Genomic DNA, 15,211 nt, shown 5'->3' on the forward strand with positions numbered 1-15,211 from the left:
GATTCATCAATGTTGGAGAGAGAAATTAGAATGAAGTGGCATTTAGCTGGTGGTGATGCTAAGTTGTGTTTCAACCACATGGTCTCTAGGTGGCACTGTAGTACTTCCTTGGGTGTACAGAAAGCTGCAGCATTATTGAAGAGAAGGGCACTGCAAGTATGCTGTGGAGTAGCAGGCACAGGAATCCTGAGATGCGTAGTGCAGGTGCAATGTGAGGCTGTACAAAATCGATCTTTTGGTTTCTGTTCAGAGACGTTGGCACCAGCAGTGAGGAAGGGAGGAACAGACCACACATTACACAGCAAAACAGTATCCCATTATACGGAAGAACAAAGACAGTAATATATTTTAAAAATTGTAATAAAACTGCTGTGACTTGACCATTGCCTTCCTGTTAAATAAATATGCTTCTGTAAGGAATGCTCTGTAATTTCTAATTTAGAGATCTGCAGGGAGCAGGGCAAAAGAGCAGCTTCTCAATTCTGTTTAGTAGTATAAGTAAATGGAAAATCTCAACTGCTTAAACCTTGGAATGTCAAGATTTCAAAAGCATGATTATTTGAGTTTTAATGTTTCTGATATCACTTCTGTCACCCTACTTGCATGCCAGTGACTGGCTGCTTAAAATTGTCCATTTTGAAAAAAATGTTGAACATGCACGTCAAAGAATTTAGGCAGCAGGCATATCCTGTATCTTTGATCTGTTAAGAATTTGACACAGTTTATGAAGCCAGGCCTCTGGATCTTAACTGGGAAATACATTCTCATTTATCCTGTGCTGTTCCATAATATGCACAATTTCTGAGGAAAGGAGGACAGGGCAAATGCAAACTGGGGAGTGGCAGGTTGATTGAAAATGTACGTGAACCAAGGTGTTGAGAAGTACCAGTGTGGAAAAAGCAAAGGTGTTGTGGGTGCTTTCAAAGATTATTGGTTGACAAGTGTGTTGGGGAAGGATGTATTTGGAAACTTTTTATAGTGACAAAATTACTCAATAATATGCAAATATCTCAGATGAAATAGTACATGTTGTTCTGCTATTATTGAACATTGTAGTGTCTGTTGTTCAATGTGTCTTTCTGAATCTCCATTATTCTTTACTATCCTAAATTCCTTTGAGACCAGTTTAACACTGGGAGGCAAAGGGAATCTGAGCTGGAGCCAAGAAGCTACCAGCTATAACGGTATATGACTCAATTATTCATATGCTTGGAGGACAATTGCATGTACTATTTGTCTCAAGAGTTTCCCTGTGAGTAGATTTTTTTTTTGTCTGTCACTTTGGCCAATGTACAAGTATATCCAATCACCAAAAAAAAAACCCTTGCTGCTAATATGAGTTAATTCTCTGAGCAACTTTGACCATGATTTACAGAAGAATTTCACTCCAGGAATTACATACTGATTTGGAACCTATTCATTCATCAATGTTTGCCTCTTAACACTAATAAACACTTAATTTGAAGCTAACAATAAATAGGTCTGTGGCTGTTGCATCCATGTGAATTTTAAACTGTACTTTTGCCTCCCCTCTCTGAATTATTTGCAACATTTTTAGGTTTGCGACACAGGTTGGACCAATTAAGCCACTAGGAGTCAGTAGCTCTACCAGTTTGCTAGATTAGATTGTGGTTTTCTGGGGATTGCACGGTAAATAAGGTTATAACCTGATTTCACAAAGAATGTGAGATAAATTGGTGCAGCAGTCGGCCTCTCCTTCTCTGTGTCTGTTCAGAGCATGTTTGCTGAAACTGTCCATGCATACCAAAATAATTTCACAGATTGACTTTGTAGTATAGTTCAAGCTTCTCACACTGATTGAGGAAATGTCTGTAAACTTACTTGGTGGTGGGGGTTATTATCATGGTGCTGATGGGAGAAAGCATTGCTTCTCAGATAGTTTATGCAGGTTTTCCATAGATGGAGGCCCTTATTAATTGTAACAGAACTTTCAAGGTATAAACAATATGAGGGCACTTTAAAATAAAGCATACTGTAAATATTTTATGAAAGTAAAGGTTTCATTTCAAACCATGCCAACATTGTTTCTGAAATTCACCCTTAGTTAACAGGACAAAGGGATAATCTGCAATTAAGAATAAACAATAAATAAATAAACACACACACACACACACACACACACACACACACACACACTATTTAACAATGTTAGACTTATGGCCCTTCTAGGTAACGACGGTTGTGTCATTATGGACGCTGTTGGCCAATTTGATAAGATACATTTGTTGCTAGTTGACCAGTTTGGAGAACCATGATGTTCTGTTCATTCTTTAAAAAATTATAGTTACAATATTTTCAGAGTTAATATTAGACTTCCATTAGATTTTGATTCATTACCACAGATTGAGGGATATGTGAGAGCAACAGAACAGGCTTGTTTTACAATTCTTAATAATATCCATGGTTAAGTCCAGGATATAATTTCCAGGCTCTGTGTATTACTTTCTGTGATATTCCACGTAGATCTATGGTAGTACAGATGCTTTATCTGGAACTGTAAATCAAATAAGCACAAAGCATGCAGTAAATCAAATGGGAGCTGAGGTTCCGCAAGATATGTTCTTTTGGAGCTGGCAGATTTTGCTCAGGTCATTTGATTTTGTTCAAAGAAATGTTATGATTTTATAATAAGATTATAGAATAAGTACAACCTGTCTCTCATTTTGAAGTATCAATGGGTGGTGTTAGTGAAACAAGATGAGTGACAGACTTTCATTTGGTGCAACTTGTAACACCTGTCAAGTGACTGAGCAGGGGGAAACAATCAGTATTAAATCTAAATATGTGAGGCAGTGCTTGTTTATTTTGAAATGAGCTGTTCACTTTGAGTTAATGTTCTTTCTTGATGTACAACATGGTGTCTTGATATCAAAATGATTGCAGTGGAACTTCATTATTACAAACTCATCTTTTAAAATAAATCCCTCACCTTGGACTTTAGTTTGCACCGATGTTCTTAATAAATTATTGCTCTAGGAAGATCACAAGTTTGATCTGTGATCTCTACTGCTGTAGCATAGACTCTAACCTCAATGCATATTGTGTTCAGGAGGAAGCGTTGCACTGCCTGTTGCAGTTGGTCACCTGTGTCTGTACTATCAATCTGAACCATTTGGTGACTTGCTGTAATAAAGTGTGTATCTATGTACGTTGCTTTAGGGGATCAACGTTGACCATGATACCTTCTGCCTGAATATCATGGGAACATGGTAAGTTGCTCGAGGGCATCAATTGTATCTACAACCCATATCTCAATACAAACTAGCCTTAATCAGTAAAGAGCACAAATTATATAGATCGTATTTTAACTTGTTTTAACCACAGTTTTGGTGCAAGATCCATCGGAGTAGATAAACAATGAGACATAGCCAAAGGACCACTTGAGTTTGTAATGATAAGGTTTGACTGCAGACATGCAAAAGTTTGTAAAACGTGCAACATTTTGCAGACTTGTGTATGTTGACTATTTTTTCAATTTTGAGTAAGCAACTTACTTGCTGCTGTACTTGTTAAAAGCAATAGTTGAGTTCTCTTAAAAGTGCAATGCGGTGTAAAGTAGCTCCATTTCAACATTAGTGATAGACGTACCATTTTTCATTTAAAATTAAAATTTATTTCTGAATTTACACATAATCTGTATTTTTGGTATGGCCTGTGTATTTCATTTTGTATACATGTGTTTTAATGTGCAAAACCCATTTCTTCATTAAACATTTTTTGCATTACACTAACACATGAGCAGACTTTTTGGTGTTTCGAGTCCAAAGTTTGTTATGAGAGTTTTTGGTTTTAGTTCTACAAATCAACTCATATTCTACACTTCTCCATTATTGATTTCCCCTTTTGACAGTTAAAAGAAAACATTTATTAGGAGTAGAACTCCATTAACCAGCTGACTTGTGGATGTAAGACCCTCATTAGAAGTCATTGAGGCCCATTTGTGTTCTTGCAATTGCCTACCTCAGCATCTGCAAGGGTGATCTCATCAGGCATTGGTATATGAAGTGCTCAAATTTGCCGCCTCCTCGATGGGCATGAGCACTTGTCCCAATCATTGTGAGGTGGATGTGCATTCATCCATAATACTTATGTTTATTTTTGGTTTGATTTATTGGAAGGGCTTGTCACATCACCTGCACTCCTTCCATCAGAGGCTTCTTCATGCCACCTACCCGGATGAAACTGCCCCATGTAACTTGGACAACGTAAGAGCCAATGATTAATACTGTTAAAGTAAGCTCCCATTACAAAATTAAACTTAAACTCCTCTATGCAATAAGTGACTGGTTAGCCTGGTTAATTAATAGAAACCCATTTTTGACTTTTCACTATGTGGGAAGAATCCAGCGATTCATGGAAATTGATTTTTGAAGGTGAAATGATCATTCAGAATTTGCTACTCACATGTACAGGGGAGTAATTCACGCTGTTGCTTCCCACACTCTGAAGAACAATTCAATATGCTTCAGTATTTTGCCACAAGTTCAGTGTTAATGGTCAATCTTGTTTAAGTGGACATTGTTCTATGTGTCTGGTCAAGACAATAAGTCTCAATGCTATACTCGTTAATAATAGTCAAATATTTTGCACAAGATTTCTGGACATCAAGCAGAAAACCTAATTTGTTTTCTATCCCTTTCCTCTGGGGAGATTTTTTAAAATTATATGCTGAATGTATACATATGATCATGTAATTTCTACACAACAAATATTAAATGAGGAATTTGTCTTGTCTCTGGAAGAGAGTTTATACCCAATGAACATCTCTATCTATGTTTATCTACTAAATGAAAACAAGTGATTACAAAAGTTAAGTTCTCTTCAACATCATTCCATTATACATGCCAGCCTAATTTTCAGGAACATGGAGCATCATGCTGTAAATAATGGATTCATGATTGTGCCATTAAACTTTAAGTATTTGCATTGTGTTCCCTAAACAATAGAAATAGATACAGATAGTTTCACCCTTATGGATCACAGCCCATCCATAAAGATGCCTAACCAGAATGAACGTAAAAGTGCTGTTTTTTTAAAAAAAATCATTGCTTGGATAATGTGCCAGAGTGAATTGTACACAATGAGGGAGGATACACCATCACTCTTTTGCTCAGTAAAAGTAAAGATTAAATTTTATTGGGAAAAAAATACAAATCAGAATTAAACAGTACAGATAATACACTCAATGGTTTAAACCATATGCCCCCTATCTTTCCATGAAGGTGTTTGTTACTTCTCAGGCAGAATGGTTGCTAAACATTGCTGATGGAATCAGTCAGGTATGCTTTCCACTATTGACTGTATGCTAGTTTAGCCAGAATATATATTTAGTTGGTATGATGCCTAATGAAAGATAAATTTATTTCCATTTGTCTTCCATGGAGATGCACTTAATGAGTAACCTGTAACTATGCAGCTTCATAGAAACTTTCTTCCCCCTCATGCCTAGCTGTTTTCTGCCATGGCTTATTAAGTTCCAAGTCTGGTGACAGACAATTTGTTGAGAGATTCTGAAGATTTCCATGGTTGAATGAATTAACTAGCTTCATTTGAACGTCCTCCATTAAAACAATGACAGCATTTCAGAAGTAATTTATTGGTCATGAAGTGCCTCGATACATCCTGAAGAAACTTTAAGGTATTATATTTATGTAAGTTTTTTTGTCACTTAACTAAATAATTGCAAGGGATTGAAAATGGGAAGTGGGGATAGAGTGATGATTAATTTTACTTAATTTCAGAAAAATACATGACTCCCATATATAGCTTTTTTATAACAGTGTATTCATTTGAGGTTTGATAAAGACAGTTGGGCTTTTTGTGGATAAATTGGACTTGCTAATTATATTTTGTAATTTTGAAAGCTGTTTTCAGTTTACATGCTCACAACGGAGGTGTCTGTTACTGTGCAGTAATCAGTGGAAAAGGTAGCACTGATGAAAAGATGTGAGGAGTACCATTATAAATTAGTGACTGTATAATAAAGACTGGATTGGAGGCAGTTAGTCCAGTTACTAAAGCACAAAATTCATTCCCTCATGGCTGAATAACATGCTTAAATGTATTTTTAAAAGAGACTAGAACAATTAATTTATTTCTAAGGTGAAAAGGCACAAAGTTAAAAGGAGACTTATGTATTTTTTACTTGAAGTGTTTTGCACCTTTTAAAATCTAATGATATCACAAAGCATTTCACATCAAATAGAGGACTATTAGATTGAGATTTACAGCAGCTGTAGATTTTTGATTTTCAATTACTTTAAGGACTTCTAATTTACTTCTACTTGTAATAAAGGATACACAATATCCAAACACACAGCCATAAATAATTTTTGGTCTCCCTGTTACAGTAAAGACATAATTAAACTGGAGAAAGTGCAGAGATTTATAAGGATGTGTCAGGACTTGAAGGCCTGAACTTGAGGGAGATACTGGGCAGGCAAAGAATTTTCCTTGGGGCATAGGAGAGTGAAGGGTAACCATTATAGAGGTATGTAAATCATAAGAGTTATAGGTAAGGTGAATGTACGTGGTCTTTTTGCAAAGGAGAAGGAGCTAAAAACTAAAGAGTATAAACTTGAGAGGTGAAAGAGATTTGAGGGGCGAATTCACACAGAAGGTGGTGTGTATATGGACTGAAAATGTGTGAGGTAGGTACAATAACAACTTTCAAAAGACATTAGCATAAATACGTAGAATGGATTTACAGGACTTCAGTGAAATACAGGCAAGGGAGATTAGCTTTGTTGGTATTGTCGCCACGCATGAATATGACTGAAGGGCGCATTTTCATTATGTATTACTCTTAAGTAAGTGAGCAGACCATTTTTTGTGATATTGGTTAAATATTAAAGGGGAGAAAAGAGAATGTCACTGCCCTGTTTTAAAAAGAATAGTGGGATCTAACATGGCCTTCATATAATGTAATGCTCCATAATATAAAACAGGCAATTAGACTTGAAATACCATCAATACTCACAATATTTGTCAGAAAGGCTGCTCCCTGCAAATGCTGTCAATACTACCTGTGACAGTAAGTTTTTCACTGTTTAATTAATACTGTTTTTCAATATTATCTGTTTTTAAAAAAGAGTTTTTTGAGTGCCTGCCTCAGTGAAATGCAATAAAGCAACATTGGATATGTTATTTATTGAACGATATACTGTATGCATGATCAATCCTCATTGAAACAGGAAATTATAAATTTGTGGAGGCTTTTTATCAGCATCCACAAAATCTCTTGTGACTCCATGGAGGGTGGTTGAAATGATTAGCACATGACAGCTAATTCTCCAGTGTATCTTGATTCATCTATAGTAGTCAAAAATCCACAAATGAGTTGTATCATTTTAATAACAGTGAGGTAAATTAAAGTGATGCAGGCAATTGTAAATATGAGATTTTATTTCAATGACCTTTTCCCAGCGATGGATGCCTCAGGCACTCATTGTTCCCACCATTGCTACCAAATTGGCTTCTGTGAAACTAAGACATATTGGGTGCGGCCACAGGTTATGTGACTGATTGTCCTAATCCTATTTTAGCTCTAATTTAATATATTTATCAGCAGGGTCACTGGATTGGGATCAGCAGTAGGTATCCTGGTTCTATTTCCCTTTTCAACTCGTGCAATTAACTAGTGCTCCACTTGCCAATTTAATTGTGATCTACAAACTGCTCTGACCCAAAGTTAACTTTTATTCTTGTATGAAGAAGGATTTATCTTACTGCTGCCAAAGCACCTTTTCCCCCGTGGCACATGTGGCTTTGCCATGCATCGCACTTGTCAATTTGGCCAGGAATTGTGGGTTGTAGTGTGTATCATATAAAATCAGGTGAAGCGGTTAATGAGAATTTTGTACTGGACAAGTTTCTTTAAAACATTTTGACATTTTACTCCCCCATTCTTAGAAATATTCGAAAGTGCTGTTTGTCCTTCAAATGACATTGCAATAGATGAAGTTTTATCTTTGTCACAAACACAAAAAACTCTGCTGATGCTGGACTAAACACACAAAATGTTGGAGGATCTCAGCAAGCGAGGCAGCATCTATGGAAAAGAGTGAACAGTCAACATTTTGGGCCTTCATCAGGACCCAAAATGTCGACTGTTTACTCTCTCCCATAGATGCTGCCTGGCCTGCTAAGTACTTCCAAGTTTTTTTGTGATTTGTAAGATTTTTCTCTGCTGTTTAATGTAGAAAATTAGTTCTGTTATATCAGTTAACGCCCCTATTAGATGACCTTGAGAACAGGGTTGGCATTTCTGTTACTATCCTTAATTGGTTTCATACATATATCTTGGAGAATTTTTCTTTCATTGGTCTGTCTTAGAGACCACTTTTCTAAGATATACAATGTATTACCTGTATTTGGTGCTCTGGGAAGCTGTCTTGATCGCCTACTCTTTATACATGTTCCCTTTCGGAGACATTGTTAGCAGAAACTTGATTTCCACAATTACTCAGATGATGCACAGTGATAAACTTGTGAACTGGGCTGTCCTGTAAAATGTAGCCTGGGTGTTAACCTTGATTCAGATTTGAATTTTAAACCCCACTTAAAACAGTGACCATTGCAGCATTTCTATACTGCATTTCTATACACTGTAAGACATAGGAGCAAAATTAGGCCATTCAGCCCATCATATCTGCTCCTCCATTTCATCATGGCTGATCCATTTTTTCCTATCAGCTCCATTTTTCTGCCTTCTCCCCATATCCTTTCATGTCCTGATAAAGAACCTATCAACCTGTCTTAAATACATCTAATGACCTGGCCTCCACAGTGGCCTGTGGCAATGTAGTTCACAGATTCACCACACTCTCCTTAGAGAAATTCCTCCTCATCCCTGCTCTGAATGGACATCCCTCTATTCTGAGGTTGTGCTCTGTGATCCTGAACTCCCCAACTATAGGAATCATCCTCTCCGCATCCTATCTGTCTAGGCCTTTCAACATTTGATAGGTTTCAGTGAGATTCCCACTCATTCTTCTAAATTCCAGCAAGTACAGGCCCAGAGCCATCCAATGTTCCCCATTTAATAACCCATTCATTCCCAGAATCATCCTCATGAATCTCTTTCAAACTCTCTCCAATGTCAGCATATCCTTTTTTAGATGAGTGGACCCAAACAGCTCACGTTCTCCGAGTATGGTCTCATAAAGCCTCAGCATTACACCCTTGCTTTTGTATTTTTGTCCACTTGAATTGAATGCTAACATTGCATTTGTCTTCCTCACCACCAACTCAACCTGCAAGTTACCCTTTAAGGAATCCTGCACAATGACTCTCAAATCCCCTTGAACCTCAGTGTTTTGAATTTTCTCCTCAATTACAAAACAGACTATGCATTTATTCTTTCTACCAAAGTGCATGGTATTCTATCTGCCAGTTCCTTGCCTGTTCTCCTAATCTGTCTAAGTCATTCTGCAGCCTCCCTGTTCCTCAACATTACTTGCTCCTCCATTTATCTCCATATTGTATGCATGCTTGGGAAAGCCTTCAATTCCATCAGCCAAATCTCTGACATATAACATTAAAAGAAGCAGTCCCAACCCTGACCCCTGTGGAACACCACCAGCAGCCAACAAGTATTCCCCCTCTTTGCCTCATGCCAGTAAACCAATATTCTGTCCTTGCTAATATCTTTCCTGTAATACCTCTTGTTAAGCAACTGCATGTGTGGCACCTTGTCAAGTCTTCAGAAAATCCAAGGACACAACACCTGCAATTCTCCTTTATCTATCCTGCTTGTTATTTCTTCAAAGAATTCCAACAGATGTGTCAGGGAAGATTTTCCCTTCAGGAAATAATGCTGACTTTGGCCTATCCGCCATATGTGTTCAAATACCTAGAGACATCATCCTTAAAAATCAATTCCCACATCTTCCCAACCATTGAGGTCTGGCTAACTGGCCTATAATTTCCTTCCTTCTGCCTGCCTCGCTTGAAGAGTGGAGTGACTTTTGCAATTTCCAGTCTTCCCATGCTAGTTTATCTGAGTGCTTCCTGCATTCTTTAGGATTGATTTTAAACTTCTCGCACTTGTTTTTAAAGCTCATAATGGTCTGTGACCGGAGTTCTTTCAATGGTCTCTTACATTTAAACAATCTTCCTCAAAAGATAATTGGCAGGTCTGCTTTTTTTTTTGAACTATGCTCCTAAACTATGGAATTCAATACTTAATATTGAATATTGCAGAGGGTGCAGACTCATTTGACACTTTTATATGCAAGCTCAAAACCTATTTATTTACCCTTGCTTTTACCTAACATCTTCTTGTCTTTTATTTCTATGCTTTATTTTTATTTCCATGTTTATACTTTTATCCCATTGTAAACCACTTTGAACTACATTATCTGTATAAAAAGTGCTCTATAAATAAAGGTTTTATTATTGCTAAAATGAGGCAGCAAAATTAATAACAAACATTGAGTGTTTCTCACTTAGTTACCAGCGGTAGACTTGACTTTGGGCAACACCTGCAATTTAGACTAATGCTTTAGATGAGGAAACTTGATAGTCTGGATAAGTTTTTGCTGGGAGCAGTGGGTTAAACTAGGCTTGCTAATTTCCTTCCTACAAACCTGGCAATGGAATAAATTGCAGCATGAACTTGGCAGCCTAAAGCTTGAAAATTACAGGTGCCAATCTCAAATCAGCATGAAAATATGTTGCTCCGGGGGATAGGGTTTATGCCAGTGTGGATTTGGAGGAACTTTACGATGGTCCCTGGGTTTTTTTTTGCAAGAGTTTTTTTTAATATATCACTGCATGCACCATGCAATGGTATTTGTCTCTTTAGAGTTGACCATATGTGCTGTAATGTTCCATAATGTACAGTATAATGTAAAACAGACAATTACAATTATCAGCTATTATTGAAATTGCCATCCTCATCTTATTTGTACTTAAAACAGTACATTTTGCATGAACAAATTATAAGGTAATATTGTGTGATTGTTTGCGTTCTTTGAAATGAAATGTTATTTTGAAAGTAATAGTCATGGAGTCATAGTGAAGTGCAGCACAGAAACAGGCCCTGCCATCTAGTCTATGCCAAACCATTTAAACAGCCTATTCGCGTTGACCTGCACCGGGACCGTAGCCTTCCACATGCCTACCATCCATCTACCTATCCAAATTTCTCTTAAACGTTGAAATTGAGCTTGCATGCACCACTTGCAGTGGCAGCTCGTTCCACACTCTCACGGGGCTCTGAGTGAGCCTCCCCTCATGTTCCCCTTAAACTGTTCACCTTTTGCTCTTAAACCATGACATCAGTGGAAAAAGCCTACTTGCATTTGCCCTTTCTATACCCCCCATCATTTTGTTTGCCTCTATCAAATCTCCCCTTAAATACTTAAATACTTTATTTAAAATATTTTAAGTACTTAAAACTTAAGACATTATGTCTGTAATCTACTGAATAATGCAATTCATCCTACCGGTTAATGCCAATCATTTCAATCAATACATCATAGGTTCACAAAACTCCCATTCACATTTAATCAGACTAAACTGGGAAGCACAAGTCTTTAGTGAGGCAGAGCTGCATTGTAAACAGATTATTAGTTGTCAGTTGACACTTCGTGTAAGGAAAGCACAATGGTTTTGATATAAGTAATATTGTTAATTTGCTTTTAGCTTAAAACAAAGAAAGAACAATCCATGTAGATGAATAGGCACCATGATACAGGACCAAGCTCTTTTGATGTAAACACTTTGAACACTACACTTGTTATTCTTTAATTCCAAAGCATTTATCACTGCAGACTGTGAAATGACGTAAATTATGGAGGTCTTCTTAATTTAAATTGAAACTTACAATTTCAAATAATGGACAAAGTTGACTCTCTGTAAAGATGGAAAATTCCTGGTTCCAAATTCAGTAGTTCCTAATCCACTTAATTCTTGAAACAAAAATTGTCTTCTGAGCTGGAGGTAGAGGCACTAACCAGGAGTCCCCGAATGGATATTCTAGTGCACAGAGTGGGTCCTTCTGGCCCAGCAGCCCCCAGCAATCTGATTAAGTTTAACCAAGTCATGGGACAATTTACAATGACCAGTTATCTGAATTACTGGTACGTCTTTGGACTCTGAGAGGAAACTGGAGTACCTGAGGAAAACCCACACATTCCACAGAGAGAATGTACAAATCCCTGATAGAACAGTACTGGAAGTGAACACCAGACATGTCCTGAGCTGTAATAGTGTAGCGCTAATCACCATGCTACCACGGCATCCACTAAGGACAGTTATAGGTGGCCAGTGGTTCTCTTGCCTGAACCAGCTCACCATAGAGGATGCCTTTTGGGGTGCAGCCATACTTTATGTGGCAGAGATGGCCTAGCGGGCATAGCCTATGTTTCCCGAGCTTCTGTTGTACTGCACAGTCCTCTTCATATTGTATGGAAGGATCTGATCATGCACTGTAGTCTTGGTGGGCAACTATCTCAGAGAGAATCTGAAAGAGCCCATCACTGCTGAGCAAGTCAAATGCCTTAGTGAGATCAATAAACACAGTGTAGAGAGGCTTCTTTTTCTCTCTGCTCTTCTCCTGGAATTGGCAGGAGAGAAAATTATGTCCACATTTGACCTTACAGCACAGAAACCACTCTAAGGCCCAGGGTAGACACATTCAGCTAATTTAAGTAGTTATGCAGGGGAATACAGCATTGAGGAACATGTCCAGTGTTTCCATTTTAAATGTGTCAGCTAAGATATAATAGTGTTAAATTTTTCTCTGGTTCCCCCAATCATCCTTGTAACTTTGGCAGAAGAGGTAAGAACATAGGTAGCAGGCAAATGAAGCAGGAGCAACTATTCCATCCTTCTTGCCTTCTGTCTCTGCTAATAATATAGATACTCTTTTACTTCAGGGCCTTTTTCCTGCATAAGTCCCAGATTCTGTGATTCACTTCATATCTAAAAATATTAATCTCTATCTTGAATGTATGTATTCTTAAATAGAAAATTCTAGAAGTTCACCTCCTCTGGCTGAAAAATCTCCTCATCACTGTCGTGAGAGATCATGGATGGCTTAGTATACAGTTTGATTGAACTGCAGCCTTACAACACCAGAGATCCCAGTTCAATCCTGACCTTGGGTGCGGACAGTAAGAAATTGGCACATACACCCAGTCACTTTTGTGGGTTTTCCCCAGAAGCTCCAGTTTCCTGCCACATCCAAAAGATATTTTGGTTGCTAGGTTAACTGGCTACTGTTAAGATTTCCCCTGGTGTATAGATGAACGGTAGAATCTGGAGCTATGGATTAAGATGCAGGAAGAATGAAAAGGAAATGGAATTAATGTTGAGTCAGTGTAATTGGATGGTTGATGGTCAGTGCAGAGATGGTGGGCTGCAGAACTCTCTGTGTTGCATCTTTCTTTCACTCTGACTCTTATTTGCAGAAACTACAGAGAAACGTTGTTGATTGGCATATATACCTCTTGCTAGAATGCACCATTAAGTTTGCATCTTGGGAAATCTTTTTTTGAAAAAGTGGTATTTCCTAGTGCCAAATAATTCATTAGGTTGCAGAATTTCGGCATCACTTTTTCAGAGGCGAATAGTTCAGGCATGCTGTGCAGAGATGGTGTGCATAACACAAACTACTCATTAATAAAATGATATTGCATATTTGATAATGTAATAAATAACATCAATTTTATGGCATTTGGATATAAAATGAACAAAGTTAAGTACCTCAATTCAAGTAAATTTTTCCTCATTCATGGTGCTTCAGCTTCAGAAGCAAATAGGTATATTGATTTCACACAGTTTTAACACTTTTTAGTTTAAAGTGAAAGCAATATATGATCATTCACTGATCCATTTTTTAACACTGTTGTTTGTTCTTGCTACCCAATGATTTCTATAACACCTTCAAAAATCTTTTTTTTCCAAATAAAAGCAATGTTAGTAAAGGGAATCTGCTAGTTTAGAAAATGCATATATTCCATGCCAGGCTATAGTATGTGTGAATTTACTGTCCATTGCCATACTGAGATAGCGAGGGAAGGATGGATAGAGAATCAGATTATACAGTTGAATGGAACCTCTGCAGCTGATGTGGCTGTAGATGTCTCATAAATAAAATGATTCTTTTCTTACGATTATGTAGATGTTAAGAGTATAAAAAAAGTTGTGAAGTGTGCAGGTGAAAAGAGAGAACTGGCACTGTTGCCCACTGAAAAGAAGCAGTTTACTTTCCACTGGTTATCATCAAATTGTCTTGAGATGCAGAAATGCTGCTGAGATCCTGAAAAGAATAAAAAAAACTGTTCAGGCTAAATCACATGCTTTCTTTCCATATATTGCAAATCTCATCTAAACTTTAAAACCTGTTCTGAAGGACTAGCTCTGCAATGTGAATCCCTGGATAAAAGTATATCCCTTTGGCTGTTGCTTTCAAGAATGATTTCATTATCATTTGTAAGATAAATGCCACCCTGATATCCCATTTGCCTGTCTTCTTTGATCTATACCACACGCTTCCAGGCAACTGGGGAATGCCATTGTGCTGAGATCAAGACTTCAGTACTGCCGTACTTCTGTGACTGGAATTCCAAAGCTGCTAAAGTCTGCATTAATGCAGATACAACATTCCTCAAGAGTGGCACACCGTAAGAACTTGGCCTTGTCAGTCAGCATAGGCATGTAATATTCTGACATTTCAGGCCAGTTTGAGTCCTTTGTTTTTTTTAAAGACAAGCAGGATAAAGTGGAAGTAGCCAGGAGGTTAATCCAGAGAATATTCTTAGACTGCAGGGGATTTACGTAGTTTTTCGCTGTATTTCACTGTATTGGTCTCATCCTTGTGAGACCAAATCTTGATGAGCTTTAGAGAATTGTTCAGATACCAAATTACGATACGTATAAAATATTAATCAAAAGTTTCATTGAAAGTATTAGGCACTGTGCTCCAGCAAAAAAAAATAAACTGAAGGGAAATGCTTTCAGAAGGGAAAGATATAATTTTCTGCTAATTCCATTCATGGGACTGAGTGAGATTTATCCTTTGATTCTCCTAGATGTAGCAGTGGTTATGCTGCAGAATCCTCGGGAGAACAGGACACCATAGCGATGTTAATAGAGCATGACAGGAAATGTGTGCTGGAGAATAGGATGGTGTGGGGGTTGGTGTGTGTGAACTGCCATTTCCCCTTGTGTAGTCTCCAGC

General features: G+C 37.6%; 1 protein-coding gene across 1 annotated transcript in view; it reads left to right on the forward strand.

The window, feature by feature from the left end:
* pcdh11 (protocadherin 11) overlaps positions 1 to 15,211 on the forward strand; it is a 34,922-nt gene that overhangs the window by 3,711 nt on the left and 16,000 nt on the right. The gene's annotated exons all lie outside the window — the stretch shown is intronic.

Source organism: Hypanus sabinus, chromosome 8 (assembly GCF_030144855.1).
Source record: "Hypanus sabinus isolate sHypSab1 chromosome 8, sHypSab1.hap1, whole genome shotgun sequence".
NCBI classification, from domain to species: domain Eukaryota; kingdom Metazoa; phylum Chordata; class Chondrichthyes; order Myliobatiformes; family Dasyatidae; genus Hypanus; species Hypanus sabinus.